Source organism: Suricata suricatta, chromosome 8, assembly GCF_006229205.1.
Source record: "Suricata suricatta isolate VVHF042 chromosome 8, meerkat_22Aug2017_6uvM2_HiC, whole genome shotgun sequence".
Taxonomy (NCBI): domain Eukaryota; kingdom Metazoa; phylum Chordata; class Mammalia; order Carnivora; family Herpestidae; genus Suricata; species Suricata suricatta.
Genome location: NC_043707.1, coordinates 129,622,391 through 129,636,452, shown reverse-complemented (window position 1 = coordinate 129,636,452; position 14,062 = coordinate 129,622,391). Strand labels below are relative to the sequence as shown.

Here is a 14,062-nt window from a genome sequence, read left to right as displayed (position 1 = left end):
AGTCGGATGTTTAACCGATGGAGCCCTCTGGGTGTCCTAATAATTCTTTTCTTTTACAGGAGAAACCACCTTGTAAGAGGTGTGTGTCTCTCTCTCCCTGACCGTCTTCCTGAAGGAAAAAATAGCCTCTTGGGGGCGGGACCCATGTGTTTTCCCATTTCTGTCAATGGTGCCAGGCGGAGCCCAGCATCAGGGACACGTAAGTGACTCAGAGGGTTTGGAAGGTGGTGGGTGGGTGGCCCTGACTGGTCGGATCTCATGCCCCACATTCTTGTCTTTGAGATGACGCATCTGAAGCCAAAGGTAAAGGAGGAGACGTCCAATGGTTTTTTCCAACCGAAGGCCAAGGTCTGGGTGTCAGGCTGCAGAGTTTAGCCTCTCACTGTGGAGAAACCCGGATAAGCGGGCCTTTGTCAGAACCATTCCCTTCGCTAAGGATTTTTCCTCCCCACTTAGCTCCTGAAAACGGCCATCTTTCCTGGGTGGGCAAACGACCCTCGCTCGTGTGCCCGTGCAAGGCAGAGCTCTTGGGCCCTCCTGACATTGGGGGCCGGGTGGGTCTGTGTCAGGGGGCTGCACGGGGTGACACCCCTTCCCAGGCCTCCACCCGCTACGTGCCAGGGCCACCCCTCCCGCAGTGACAACCCGGTGTGTCCAGACACTGCCAGGCGTGCCCTGGGAGCAAGCCGCCCCCCCGCTGAGCGCCATGGAGTCACTGGACTCGATCATTGTCATCTGTGGCAGCATGAAGGGGGGCCACAGTGGGGCCCCGATGGGGGAGGGGACCAGAACCAGATGGGCAGTTTCAATCACTACACTGAAGCCCACGCGATGGGCATGTGTCTCCCAGCCAGAGGGGCCTCAGAGACGGCTTGTTGTTGTCACTGTTATAAATGGTCCCGGGGGCGGGGAGGACTCTGAGAGACCCGCCGGGCTCCTCCCGTACCCTGAGGGGGTGACAGGAGAGGGATGTTGTGGGTGATGAAGAGGGATCGAAATCTACCAAGGGAAGGGGGAGGAGGGCGAGCCTGGCATCTGGTCCTGGCCCCGCACAAGACGGCTGTGTGACCTCCTGCTCGCCCTTAACCTCTCTGAGTCGTGAGGCTCTGTGGCCCCCAGGGGTGGGAGGTGCCGCGAACACAGCGTGTGTGGCCCGTAGTTGGCTTGCCCCATAGACGCTAACTCCATTTTTGCTCTGAGTGATGCTGCTGGGCATGACTGCAGGCCCCAGAGCCTCGTGATGGTGAACCCGGGAGAGACAGAGCCAGATGTCAGGGTGGTCCGCGCCACGCAGATGTGAGGGCAAGTTCACGGCCAGTAGTCGTGCTGTGCGGGCAGCACTGAGAGCCAGGAAGGAGGAAGACGTAAAGGGTTAGAATCCAGAGAGGTCCTTTGATGACTTCCTGCTGGAGGGGTCCAGGGTTCTTCGAGAGTCTGACGTTTTCTTACAAACGTCTGGGAAGATGAAAGGAGCACGCGCACGCGCCGCACGGACGCACACACGGCGGCTTTGGAAGAAAGGCTAATCTGTTCTGCCTGCTTCAGTGCCGGTGCGCTGTGACCCCCGGGCCCCGGCCAACCCCGAAACAACCGCTCGCGGGGGTGGGGGGGATTTGCCGGTGGCCCCACGGCCACAGAGAGAGTGGACGTTGCTTTGCACCAGTCCCAGAGAGAGAGCAAGTTAGAGCTCACCTCGACGCATATTGGTTGAGAGAAGTGAGCCAGACACACGGAATAATTAGCCCCCAGGGCTGGTCTCTCTGAGGCCTCTTCTCTGGGTTCTGATAAAGGGCCCAATGTTCCAGTTTGTCCTGAAAGGTCCTGGATTTGAAGACCTGAAGAGTCAAAGCCTTCCTTCCCTCCCTCCCCTCCTCCTTCCTTCTTTTTCTTTCTTTCTTTCTTTCTTTCTTTTTCTTTCTTTCTTTCTTTCTTTCTTTCTTTCTTTCTTTCTTTCTTTCTTTCTTCCTTTCTTCCTTTCTTCCTTTCTTCCTTTCTTCCTTTCTTCCTTCTTCTTCCTTTCTTCCTTTCTTCTTTCTTTCTTTCTTTCTTTCTTTCCTTCCTTCCTTCCTTCCTTCCTTCCTTCCTTCCCTCTTTCCTCCCTCTTTTCCTTCCCTTCTATCCATCCATCCAATGGTATTATCCAAGCAAACCCCTCTCTCCCCCAACGAGTTCAGTGCAGCCTACCCAATCTCTGTGCAGGTGAACCTTTAAATCAATCTCTTGCCAAGGACACAATTTACATGTCAGTGTACGAGGCATCTGTATTACTATCGGGTGGAGTCCTAAGTTACCTAGAGGCGGGGAAGGCGTAGGTAGGCAGCTAGTCAAGACTCTCGTGACATTTCAGTCTTCTGCGGTTTTTCTCCACACTCCTTACTGTCTTCCCCTTCACTTTACCCCTGCTCTCGCCCTTCCAGCCACACAGCCTCCTTCTGTCCCTTAAACAGGCTGAGCTCTGCCCTTGCTGTCCCATCTGGCTAGATGGTGCTGCTCCCAGATACCTCTGAGTTCCTCGGAGCCCCCACCTCCCTCGGTCCCTGCTCAGACGTCACCTCCTCCAGGCAGCCCAAACGGAAGTGCCCCCACACCTCTGCCCCCTTCTCTGCTGTTTCTCTCCCTGGACTTACTGTCAGCAGGCACACTCTGCATTTCCTCGTGACTGTAAAAGCCCATCTCCTGCTCTGCACGTTTGTGGCTCCAAGGATGGAGTGACAGCTAGGTCCCCGGCAGTAGGACTTATACTATTTTTAGAACAGGAAGTGAGTTTGAGATCTTTTTGGCACCTCATCATTGCAAGGACAAGGAAGCCAAGAGCGGGGGGTGGGAGAGCTCGTCACCCTCATGCGGCAGGACGTAGTGGGGACACCTGTGTCCCCGAGCCTGCTGTTGGCCTCAGTTCTTGCTCTGTGACCCTGGGCCAAGTTCCTCCGGCTCTGGCCAGGAACGCAGGAGAGCTGCGGGTACTGGTGGAGGATGGAGGCGAGCAGCCCAGCAGATGACACTGCAGCAAACGTCAGCGTGTTACTTGGAACCCACAAAGTCATGAGATAGGGTGTGTGGTTCCCAGGACGCAGGCCAGCCTGTGTTCTCTCGAGCTCATCTGGGTTTTTTTTAGTTTATTTATTTATTTTGGCAGAGAGGCAGAAAGATGGAGAGAGAGAATCCCAAGCAGGCTCCGTACTGCCAGCGCAGAGCCCACCCTGGGGCTCGAACTCACAAACTGTGAGATCGTGACCTGAGCCGAAATCGAGTCGGACGCTTCACTGGCTGAGCCAGCCAGGTGCCCCTCGTCTGGTTTTTGAAGGGAAACTAGCGGGGAATTTCCGGGAGTCGGGAACTCTCAGACTCTCGGGGATGGCTCAGGCAGTGGTGCTCAAAGCATAGCAGCATCTGGAGGTCGATCATCTGCGTTTCCAGCAAGTTCCCAGGTCATCATCTGAGCTCTCAGCCCAGCGCCACCTTCTCTTTCTCCACCTTTGCTGACAGAGGCCCCTCCGGCTTGTGGTTCCAGTTTCTGCCTACTCAGCCCATTCAGCTCCTTCCTCCACCCTCCCCGACCTGCCCCGATTTCCTCTTTGGTCCTCACGCACGAGGAGCCCCATGAAGGCCTTGAGACTTTGAGACCATGACCTGAGCTGAAACCCAGAGTCCAACTTTCCAGGGTGGCCCTTGCCAGTTGCTTTGGCCACCCGGACCTCAGTTGTTTTGGCCTCAGTGAATTGAATTTCTGAATCAGGCTACCCATCTCTCATCACAGGTCACCTCCTCCAGGGAGCCTTCCCAGACCACCCAGTGTTGACCAGGTATTGCTCCTGAACCCTGTGCTTAACCCTCCATAAACAGTCCATTTCCTGTGAGGGGACTGTGAGCCCATCAAGGAAGGGATCATGCCTTAAAGGGCTCAACTTCCCGAGTCCTCTGGGTGTCCTTTTCACAGAGGCCAGCAGAGGGCGCCTCAGCTCCACTATTCAGCCTCTGGGTTGCAGAGCCTGGCCGCTGCTCCTGTCCTCAGGAGGCCTCTGGACTATGGTGAGGGGCTCCCCTTGTTGTTTGAAAACGGGTTTCCTGTGATTAAGAGCCCAGGACTTGGGCCATACGTTCCTAACTGTGAGATCTTGGGCTTGGCCATTTGCCCATCAGACCCTCAATTTTCTCTTCTATAAATTGGCTACAATAATGCCTCTTAGGATTTTGTATTTAATAAAATGGTCACATGAAATCCTTAGCCCAGCCTGGCTCAGGATTAGTGCGTCCGCCGCTGACTAGCTTGGCGACCATGAACTAGTGATTTCACTTCTCTGTGCCTCTGTTTTCTCATCTGTGGAATGGGAATAATTTTAACTACCTCTTCATAGGGCAGCTGTGAAAATTAAATAAAACATCCAAGAACGGTGCCGGGCATGTGGTTGTGTTATATTATAATTTCCCTTTTATTATTATTATTTTATTATTAGTTGGTGATGAAGACTGTGATCGGTGTCACACTGTAGCTGATCGTGGGTCCAGAGTGTAGGCAACTCCACCGTGCTCTCCTAAGCTCTCCCTGCTTCCCCCGACCTCATGCTCCGGGCGGGGTCACGCTCTGTGTCCCAGCTTCTGGGAAGGGTCGGTTGAGGCTTTTGGCCTGAGCTGGGGTGCCAGGTAGCATCTGGAAACTGGGTCCCCTTGGTCAGGCTGCAGCTCACAGCAGGAGTGGGAGCCTGGGGTACCCCCAAGAGGCCCCCGTGCCTACACCACCCCAAGACCGAGACTGCCGGGGGTCCTTGCACAAGCCTTGCTCTCTGAGGTGGGACGCGGGGTGGCCAGGTCAGCCTTACAGCCAAACTTGGGAAACTTGCCTGCTCCCTCCATTGACATAAAGGGGCAAAAGGAAAAGAACAAACCCCGTGTCTTCTTTTTCCCCCTCGGGGCAGGCTGCTAGAGCAACATCTCCATCCATTAAGGACAAAAGGCCACATTTTGGAGCTGGATGGTCTGGCTTTGAACTCTGACTTTACTTCCTACCAGCTGTGTGACGTTGGGCAGGTGAATGAGTCTCTCTGAACCTGTTTCCTCATAGTGATGCCTGGGGGATCGAAGATGTTATGTGGGCGTTGTATGTGTGCCTGTCGCCGTTGTTTTCGAGATTCTGTGTGGTGTTCGGTTAAACAACACAAGATTAGGGTTGACCCTGGAACAGCGCGGGGGTTTGGGGCGCAGACTCTGCACAATGGAAAATCTGCCTACAACTTTTAACTCCCCCAAAGCTTTAACTCCTTCCGGCCCACTGTTGACCAGAAGCCTTACTGAGAACATAAGCAGTCGATGGACACGTATTTTGTAAGTCGTGTGTACTATACGCTGTGTTCTTACAATAAAGCACGCCAGAGAAAAGAAAATGTCAAATCGTAAGGGAGTGTGTAGGGGCCACGGGCAGGCCACCCCAAGATGGGCCACTTCAGCATGAAGATTATTTAAAAAATTTTTTTAAAGTTTATTTATTTATTTTGAGAGAGAAGGAGACAGACAGCGAGCAGGAGAGGATCAGAGAGGGAGAGAGAGAATCCTAACCAGGCTCTGTGCTGTGGAGCCTGATGCGGGGCTTGAACTCACGGACCGTGAGATCATGACCTGAGCTGAAATCAAGAGTCAAACACTTAACCGACTGAGCTGTCCAGGCACCCCTGGCATGGAGATTATTTTGAGCTAATGGCAATTGAGACCCTGAGGACTCAAGAGAAACATTGCCCCTCCCATAACTACATAGAAGAATCTAAATGGGGGTCTTTCCCCGAATCAGGACTATTACAGAGAGAACTTTTATCTGAGCGACCCGTCTGTATGGCAGCAGAGACTCTAATTGCCAAACACCTGCTCCTCCTGTCGCCCTGTGAAGCGCATTCCTTTCCTTGGAAGGCCCAGACCCCTGCCCCTTCTCTTTAGCTCAGATGACGTGTGTGTCTCATCTTGCCTCAATGTCTTTGGAATCTCCATGCCTGTGTGGATTCCCCGTACGCACTCTATTAAATTTTATTTTCTTCCATTAATCTGTCTTAAGTCATTTTAATTCTTAGTCCAGCTAGAGGGACCCCGGAGGGGGACAGGAATGGCTGCTTCCCCAACAGAAGAAAGAATACGTTCGTAGTGCTTTACCGTATTTACTGAGAGGAGAAATCCGAATACATTCGTAGTGCTTTACCGTATTTACTGAGAGGAGAAATCCACATGGAAATGGACCCATGCAGCTCAAACCTGTGTTGCTCAAGGATCCGTTGTATATTCTCAACATGAGCTGCGGGCCTGACCCTGAACTTCACATGCTCCGGTCTCTGAGTGGAGAGGTGGGGCTGCTGCCCTCGGGGTGATGGGGAGGCTCCTCGGAACACTAGCCCTTTCCCGCTGTGACAATACCACACAGCACCACTGAGAGGTGGCGTCATCATGCCCATTTGTAGGTAAGAAAAGTGAGGTCCCAGAAGGTGGGGTGACTTGTTCAAGAGCCACATCTGCAAGACCAGGTGGGTCAACAGCTGCCTCTGGGATGGAGGAGGGGGCACAAGAACAGGGACAAAGTCTTGCCCTTGACCCTGACGCCATCCTGACGAACGGCTCAGTGCATAACGCCAGGGGGCGCCGTGCGCCTTGCAGAACCTCCTCTGGTCCCTGGTCCCCCTGGGGTTGTCCTGCTGAGCTGCAGCTGCGTCTGACTACAGATCTCTCTGAGGAGTTCCGTGAGGACAGCACTGCAGCTGGTAATGACCAACTATGCCCATCACTGGCCTCCTGGGAACTGGGCCCCCCTCCAAGCCGTTGGCTCCAGCACCCCCTCCAACCTGCTTTCTGTTTCTGCAATGTCTTGAGTGCGCCCCAGCTGTCTGTGCTGTGAATTTAATTCTCAGGATGACCCTGAGCTTGGCAGAAGACAGGGACAATAGGAATCTAATGCGTGTGTGGGTAGTCGGGTAGATGGATGGTAATCAGCTGTGCTGCTAGGATTCTTGGTGAGGCAACTTCACCTTAGACTGTATAAGGGCCTGAGCTGGCAAGGACAGAGGCTCAAGTTGAATACTGAACAAGTGTGTGTGATTCAAGGGGGGATGAGAGAGTAGGAGGCTGTAATGGAGAAGTGACAGGCCCGTGTTCAAAGCCTGGCCCAACCACGGTATAAGTGACCGACACAGCTCCCATGTTCCGTTTCTCCCGGTGACGTGGAGTCTGTTTCTCCACTCCTTACCTTGACCAAAAGGACAAGTGACTTCTAGGTCAGGGTGTCGGGAGGTTTTGCCCACCTGCACGACTTCTTGGACCCTTGTAACCATCATGTGACGTGAGGCTGTGCCAGAGCTCCGGCCAATGAGGACCCCGTGGGGGACAGAATCCCAGGTCAGCACTTGCTAACCCAGCAGACGGGAGCCTCGAGAACAAGCCAAGTCCAGCTCAGACCGACTCCGTGCAGCCCCGGCCCACGAGCTATCATATGGGCTTATCATCTTCAGCCACTAAGTTTTTTGTTTTTTCATGCAGCAATAATTTGTTGATACAGCCATTTATAGTTCAATGACCACGGTCAAACTGCTTACCCTCTCTGAGCCTCAACTTCTTTTTTTTAATTAAAAATTTTTTAAATGTTTATTTATTTTTGAGAGACAGAGAGACAGAGCATGAGCAGGGGAGGGGCAGAGAGAGAGGAAGACACAGAATCGGAAGCAGGCTCCAGGCTCTGAGCTGTCAGCACAGAGCCCGATGCATGACTCACTCACGGACTGAGATCATGACCTGAGCCAAAGTCTGACGCTTAACTGACTGAGTCACCCAGGCGTCCCTGTGCCTCAATTTCTTTATCTGTGAGATGGGCATGCAAGCAGCCAATGGCCCAGAGGTTGAAAAGCAGCTCCCTCATCTTTCCTTATTTTAAAAGATTTTATTAAGTAGTCTCTACACCCATCCCGGGGCTCGAACTCACAACCCCAGGATCAAGGGTCACACACTCCGCCGACTGAGCCACCAGGTGCTCCTCTCCCAGATTGAAATGACGGAAACAACAAAGGTCTGCTTCTCGCCCTCACTTCTGGTTAATGGCAGGCGGGCTGGCGGCTCCGCTCTTCACGGTCGGCAGAGTCCGGGCTGGCCAAGTCCCTGTCCTGAGTGGCATGCTGCACGCCAGAGACACCGGCGGGGACTTGCTCTGGGGCTTGACTGCTCAGTCCGCTCAGACGTGACCAGCCCGGCACCTCCATTCCCAGCTGATGGTCCCCAGCTCCCGGGGCGCCGGGCAATGCCAGCCTTCAGGCCCGGAGAGAGCCGGAAATAATGGGCGAACGGCATGTGTATGCGGGAGCAGTTGTTCTCTGCTTTTCCCGTCCAGGGAAACCGAAACAGGGGTGAGAGCCGTGCTGGTAGAGGGGATCGCCGCAGCTCCGTTCATTGAGCACCTACTATGCATCATTGAGCCCTCAGCCTCATCTGACAGAGGATGTGGCTGACAGCTAGAGAGCCTGCCTCGTGTGGCCAGGTTGGTGGCAGACCCGGAGTCGGACCAGGCTTTCCAGAAACGGGGCCCGCCGGTCACGGCCGTCGCTGGAGTCCCATCAGCGACCGTCAGAAAAGCTGTCTATTCCTGCGTTTTTCATGCCCCGCCCCTTCCGGTTTCATGGTTGAACCTTCCCCTGTGGGGCTCCCATTGAGAGCCCGGAGGTTCCGGGTTATCTCACCCCCAGCGGACTGATTGCAGGCTCTTCCTCTTTGCGAAGTCGTTTGTAACACTCACCACCGTCGAGAGCACCCACTGCAGGGTGTTGAGCATTTCATCACAGAAACCTCTCTGCGGCCCTCTGTCATCGTCCCCATTTACGCAAGTGGGAACAGGTGCACAGAGAAGTCCAGTGTCCCGTCCAAGGTCACGCTGCTGGTGAAGAGCTGGGCCTGGAGCCCTGGCAGCCTGGCCGCGGGTCTCCCCTGTTAACTGCTGCGCTGCAAAGGGCCTTCCCCCCCGCCCCGGGCTTGTCTGATGTTCCCCCCAACACTCACGTGCGCTGCGTGCATGCACCCCCACCCCACCCCCACACACCCACCACCAAACCTGAGAGATGGGCAGGGCGGACTTCCTCCTCCCACTCTATGAATGTGAGCCATGTTCAAGGTCATACCGTTGGTCGCCTGGTCCCGAGAACAGCGCCCTTTTCACACCTGGAGGCTGGGGGGGCGGGGGGAATGCGGTGTGGGCAGCAGAGTTCCGATCAGCGACTGCTGTGATAGGAACCACCCCAAAACTGCATGGCAGGAAACAACCATTTCGTGATGCTGACAGACTCTGGAATCAGAGAAGGTGCCATGAACGGGGCGGCTCGTCTCTGCGCTGACCTGCCTGGGGCCTCAGAGGCTGAAGACTAAAAGCCGGGGGTGACTCAACGGTCGGGCCCTGGACTCGTTCCGAAGCATATCTCCCTTCTTCCCTCAACGGCAGTTGGTGCCACACTCGGTTGGGCTGCTGACCAGAGCAGCTGCACACGACCCCTTCTCGTGGGCGGGGTTTCCTCATGGCCTGGTGGCCTCAGGGTCGCTGGGGTCTTACTTGGTGTTTCCACAGTGAGTGTCCCAGCCAGCGAGATGGAGATCACGCGACCTGTCCTGACCCAGCATCCGTTTGCCACGGCATTCTGACGGTTGCCGACCAGCCACCAGCCTGCCCAGGTTCAGGCCCGGACGCTATGTCCCCATGCAGCCCCAGGGCCACGAGACCCTGGGACAGAGAACGTGGAGCTCTAATGGGATTTGGCTCCGGTTAGCATTGACCCCCAAGCATCCCGGCCAAACTCTGGGTGTGGTTCTGGAGCTTCCTGCCCTCATCCTGGAGGATGTGCTCCTGGCGGCCAGCAGGGGGCGCCCAATGCCCTTGTCCTGGATTGGTTCGGAGGGGACAAGGGGGCAGGACCCTGGTGGCCTCTCTGGACACCATCGCCCAGCAAGGAGCCCTGGAGGGGGCCCCAGCTGTGTCCACATCGCGTCTGTCCCGCCGGGCAGTCTCCACCACAACAGCCTGTTGATGGCTTTCCCGGCTTTCCCGGCTTTCCACCAGCTGTGACGGCCCTGCAGCACCCCCTCCGGGAGCACGGGGGCAGGGCGGGGGGAGGGGGGGCGCGTGCGGCACCGCCTTTGCAGTTGGATAGATTGTGAGGCTGGGCAAATCCTCCTCCTGAACTTGGGATTTCCCGGTCACAAGAGTAAGGGGGTTGGGCCACAGGACCCCCCAGTTCCCGGAACTCCAGTGAGCACCTGAATTTCTTCTCAGGTGGATGCCTCACCTCCTAAGGCTGACTGCAGGCTCCCTGAGGGCAGGTTCTGTCCTCTTGACTCTGGGCCAGGCACTTTGCCACTTGGGGCCTCAGTCTCTCATCTGGAAAATGGGGATGCTGACAATATCTGCGTCAGGGAGTTGTTGGGAGGTAGAGAGACTCACCAAAGCACCTGGCACCTTAGTAGGTGGTCAGCACGGCTGCTGGCCTTCTTCCTCCGCTGAGGGTGCTCCCTGAGCCCATGGGGTAGGTTCACTTGGGTCTCCTGGGGGTTTGGGGGAAGTGTGGGTGGTTGAGTGCAATCTATCCCAGGGACTTCTAGATGCAGTCCCCAGAACAGGCCTCCTGGGACTGCCCTCCTATGGCTACGAAGTGAGGTTTCTGAAAATACCCCTTGTCTTTACAAGGTTCCCCACTGGACCGAGGCCTCCATCTGAGGCACATTTGCTGTGTGGGCGCCATGTTGGATTGCAATGGTAGGCGGGCATCAGGCCTGGGACCCAGGGAACAGGGTCAGATGCTTAATGAACTGAGCCACCCAGGTGCCCCTATTTTTTATTTGAGAGAGAGCGTGCATGCGTGTGAGTGGGGGAGAGGGGCAGAGGAAGAGGAAATCCTAGGCAGACTCCGTGCTCAGCGCCGAACCCAATGTGGGGCTCGATCCCATGATCCTGGGATCAGGACCTGAGCTGCAATTGAGCATCGGATACTCAACCTACTGCGCCACACAGGTGCCCTGCTTCCGTTTTCTTAAATGTTGTACATTTATTTATTCATTCAGTAAATGTTAGCTAAAAGCCCACAGTGTGCTGGGCTCCGGGCGGGTCCTGAGGATGCTGGTGACCCAGGCAGGCAGGTGGCTTGGTGGATGGAGTTTAGGCACACTTGCGGGCACGGATGAAATCCAAGTAACACACAGATAGATTACGTAATTACAAATTGCATAAATCCTTTGGAGGAAACAAACGCATTTGCTTTCTTAAAGCTTACATGACAAAGGTAAGTTCCAGCCAAGCCGTGGAACCTGAACTTTTGCTAGGATAGTGTAACGAAAATGAAAATAACCTGACCTGCTAAGGTTGTATATGTAAATGAGCTCCTTATGTAAATGAGCTCCTTATGTAAATGAGCTCCTTCACTCCTTACTGAAGTCCTCATAACGGAGTGTCATTATCTCCATCTTACAGAGGAGCACACAGAGGTCAAGGGGTCAAGTGACTTGCCCGAGGTCACATAGCTTGCAAATGGAGCCACATTTGAACTTGGGTTTGTTTGATCTTTGAGGGCTGTAATTACAGACCTCATTGCCCAGCCATGGGGCTGGGCTCCTGCTGCTGTATTTGTCTGGCTGGTAAGCCTAAGCAGGGAGCTCCTAAAGGCTGGAGGGCTGAGGGGAGCAGCAGCCGGGAACCCCCCCCCCCCCCCCCCCCCCGCCTCCGGGGATGAGATCGCCATTCTGAGCTGGAAGCGGGGGTGGGGGTGAGGGGTCCATGAGATCCGGGAGGAGCTAATGCCAAGGCCTAGTGCAGAGGCCTGTCTCATAACAGATGGGAGCCAGTGGTGTCTGTCTCCGGCCTCCGCCTGTAGGCCAAAGCTAAGTGAAGGTGACGGGGTGTGGATGGGGTCCCCAACTGTCTCTCCACAGCACCTGATGGCCACATGTCTCATGCGTGGCCTTGACTGCTCACACTTTCAGGGCTGCAGACAGGCGGCCTTGGAGGTTGGGAGCCCTGCGCTCAGAATCTGCTTCAGGACCACCTACTACCGGGTGGCCCCAGACCTATCCTCGCGGGTAAGAGCCTGGACTTTAGAAATTAAAAGACCTACAGATACAAATTTCAGCTTCCCACCTTCTAGCCACGTAACTTTCGGCAAGTTACTTCTATGAGCCTCAGTGTCCTCATTTTCCACATGGGCGTCATCAGATCTGCTTCTGAGATCTTGAGGGAGGAAATAAGATGGTATATAGTGCAGTGTTTCCCCCAGCTCCTGGATGAGCATATACAGTCAGTGGATGAGCCCAAAGTCAAATCCTCGTCTTCCAGGAACTTGGGGTGTCTGCACCTCCCCCAGTGGATGGAAAGAGTCTGCAAAACAAAGCAGGACCCGCGGATGTTCTTTCTCTGACTTTGTCCTAACTGCACGGGTGCTTCTGTGTGTGAGACTGTTGTCCCTTTGAAGTAGTGACCTGTGGGGAGGCTCTTCCTGGAACTTGGCTTTGAATGTGCTCAGTGGAAGTGCTTCATCTTCTGATGGTGGATCTGGCCTTTGGAATTAGCAAGGAGCCTTGTAGACCCTAGATTGCTGGCACTGGTCGGGGTTTGCGCCCAGAGATGCTGGCAAGGGTGGGGGAGTTACGGCAGCCGGCCAGAAGGGCTTCAGGGAGGTTTGCAAATAAGTGCAGGATGGAGGATGGTTCTGTTAGGGGTCAGGAAGAGAACCCCTGGGCTTCGAGGTACCAGGCGCCCTTGGAGGCTGACCTTGGGCAGAGGGTGATGCCCTCCCAGGAATGACTGTCCCCAGACATCCCACTGAGATCAAGCAAGTAGACATCCCTGCTTGAGGACATTTAAGCCAAAAAGGGAACATATCTTGAGGATTCAGGGTGCTTCAGAAACCCGGAGAGCTGCCCTGGCCTCAGGAGCCGGGCAAGGGTTGGAGACCCAGACATGGCCTCCTTGCCAGCCTGCCTCGCTCTATTTCCATGGCCTGTCTCTCTCTCTCTCTCTCTTTAATTGTGCTAAAATATACATCGCATAAAATCTTTTATTGTAACTGTTTTCAAGTGTCCAGTTCAGGAGCAGTAAGTGCATTCATAGTGTGCATCCATCACCAATTTCCAAGACCATTTTTATCTCCCCAGACAGACTGTCTGTCCATTAAGCATGCGTCCCCTTGTGCCCCTGTCCTACCCCTGGACACCACCAATCCACTCTGGCTCTCTGAGCTTTAGGTCTCTCTCTCTACCTAGCAGAACATTTCCTATCTATCTGTCTATCTATCTATCTATCTATCTATCTATCTATCTATCTATCAAATGTTCATTTATTGAGAGACAGAGCACAAGCAGGGGAGGGGCAGATAGAGAGGGAGACACAGAATCCGAACACAGTCTCCAGGCTCCGAGCTGTCAGCACAGAGCCCAACATGGGGCTTGAACCCACGAAACATGAGATCGTGACTTGAGCCGAAGTCGGATGTGCAACCGACTGAACCACCCAGGCGCCCTGAATGTTTTCAAAGTTTATACATGTTGTGGCATATATCAGATTCTCATTTCTCTTTTTTTTAATTTGAGAGAGAGAGAGAGAGAGAGAGAGAGAGAGAGAGAGAGAGAGTGAGAGAGAGCAGGGGAGAGGGGCAGAGGGAGAGAGAGGGAGAGAGAATCCCAAGCAGACTCCATGCTCAGCACAGACCCGATGCAGGTCTTGATCCTACAACGTTGGGATCATGACCCCAGCCGAAAGCAAGAGTCAGATGCCCAACCAGCTGAGCCCCCCAGGCGCCCCTCCTGTCGTTCCTTTCTAAGGCCGAACACCACCGTGTGCACGTGCCACCTTGTCTATCCACACCTCCATCTCTGGACAGCTGGCTTGTTTCAGCCTTTTGGCTGTTGCGCTTCATGCCAATAGCAATTCCTCTATCTCAGCCTCTCTGTTTGCATCTGGGACCAAACTTTTGTGGAAGGTGTGGGGGGGCTTGCAGCTTTTGAGTTGCAAGCGCTCAGTTCCACTCATCCAGCCGAGTCCCGGTTCCAGATTTCTGAGGCAGCGACCGTGACTGCCATGTGC

General features: G+C 54.6%; 1 long non-coding RNA gene across 1 annotated transcript; it reads right to left on the bottom strand.

Annotated features, from left to right (window-relative positions):
- Window positions 1-7,773: 7,773 nt before the first annotated feature.
- Window positions 7,774-9,773, bottom strand: LOC115299672. Its single transcript, XR_003912281.1, has 3 exons — window positions 9,340-9,773; window positions 9,059-9,172; window positions 7,774-8,960 (listed from the first exon to the last, which is right to left on the bottom strand). It is a non-coding gene; the product is annotated as an uncharacterized LOC115299672 (long non-coding RNA).
- Between the last annotated feature and the right edge of the window lie 4,289 nt (window positions 9,774-14,062).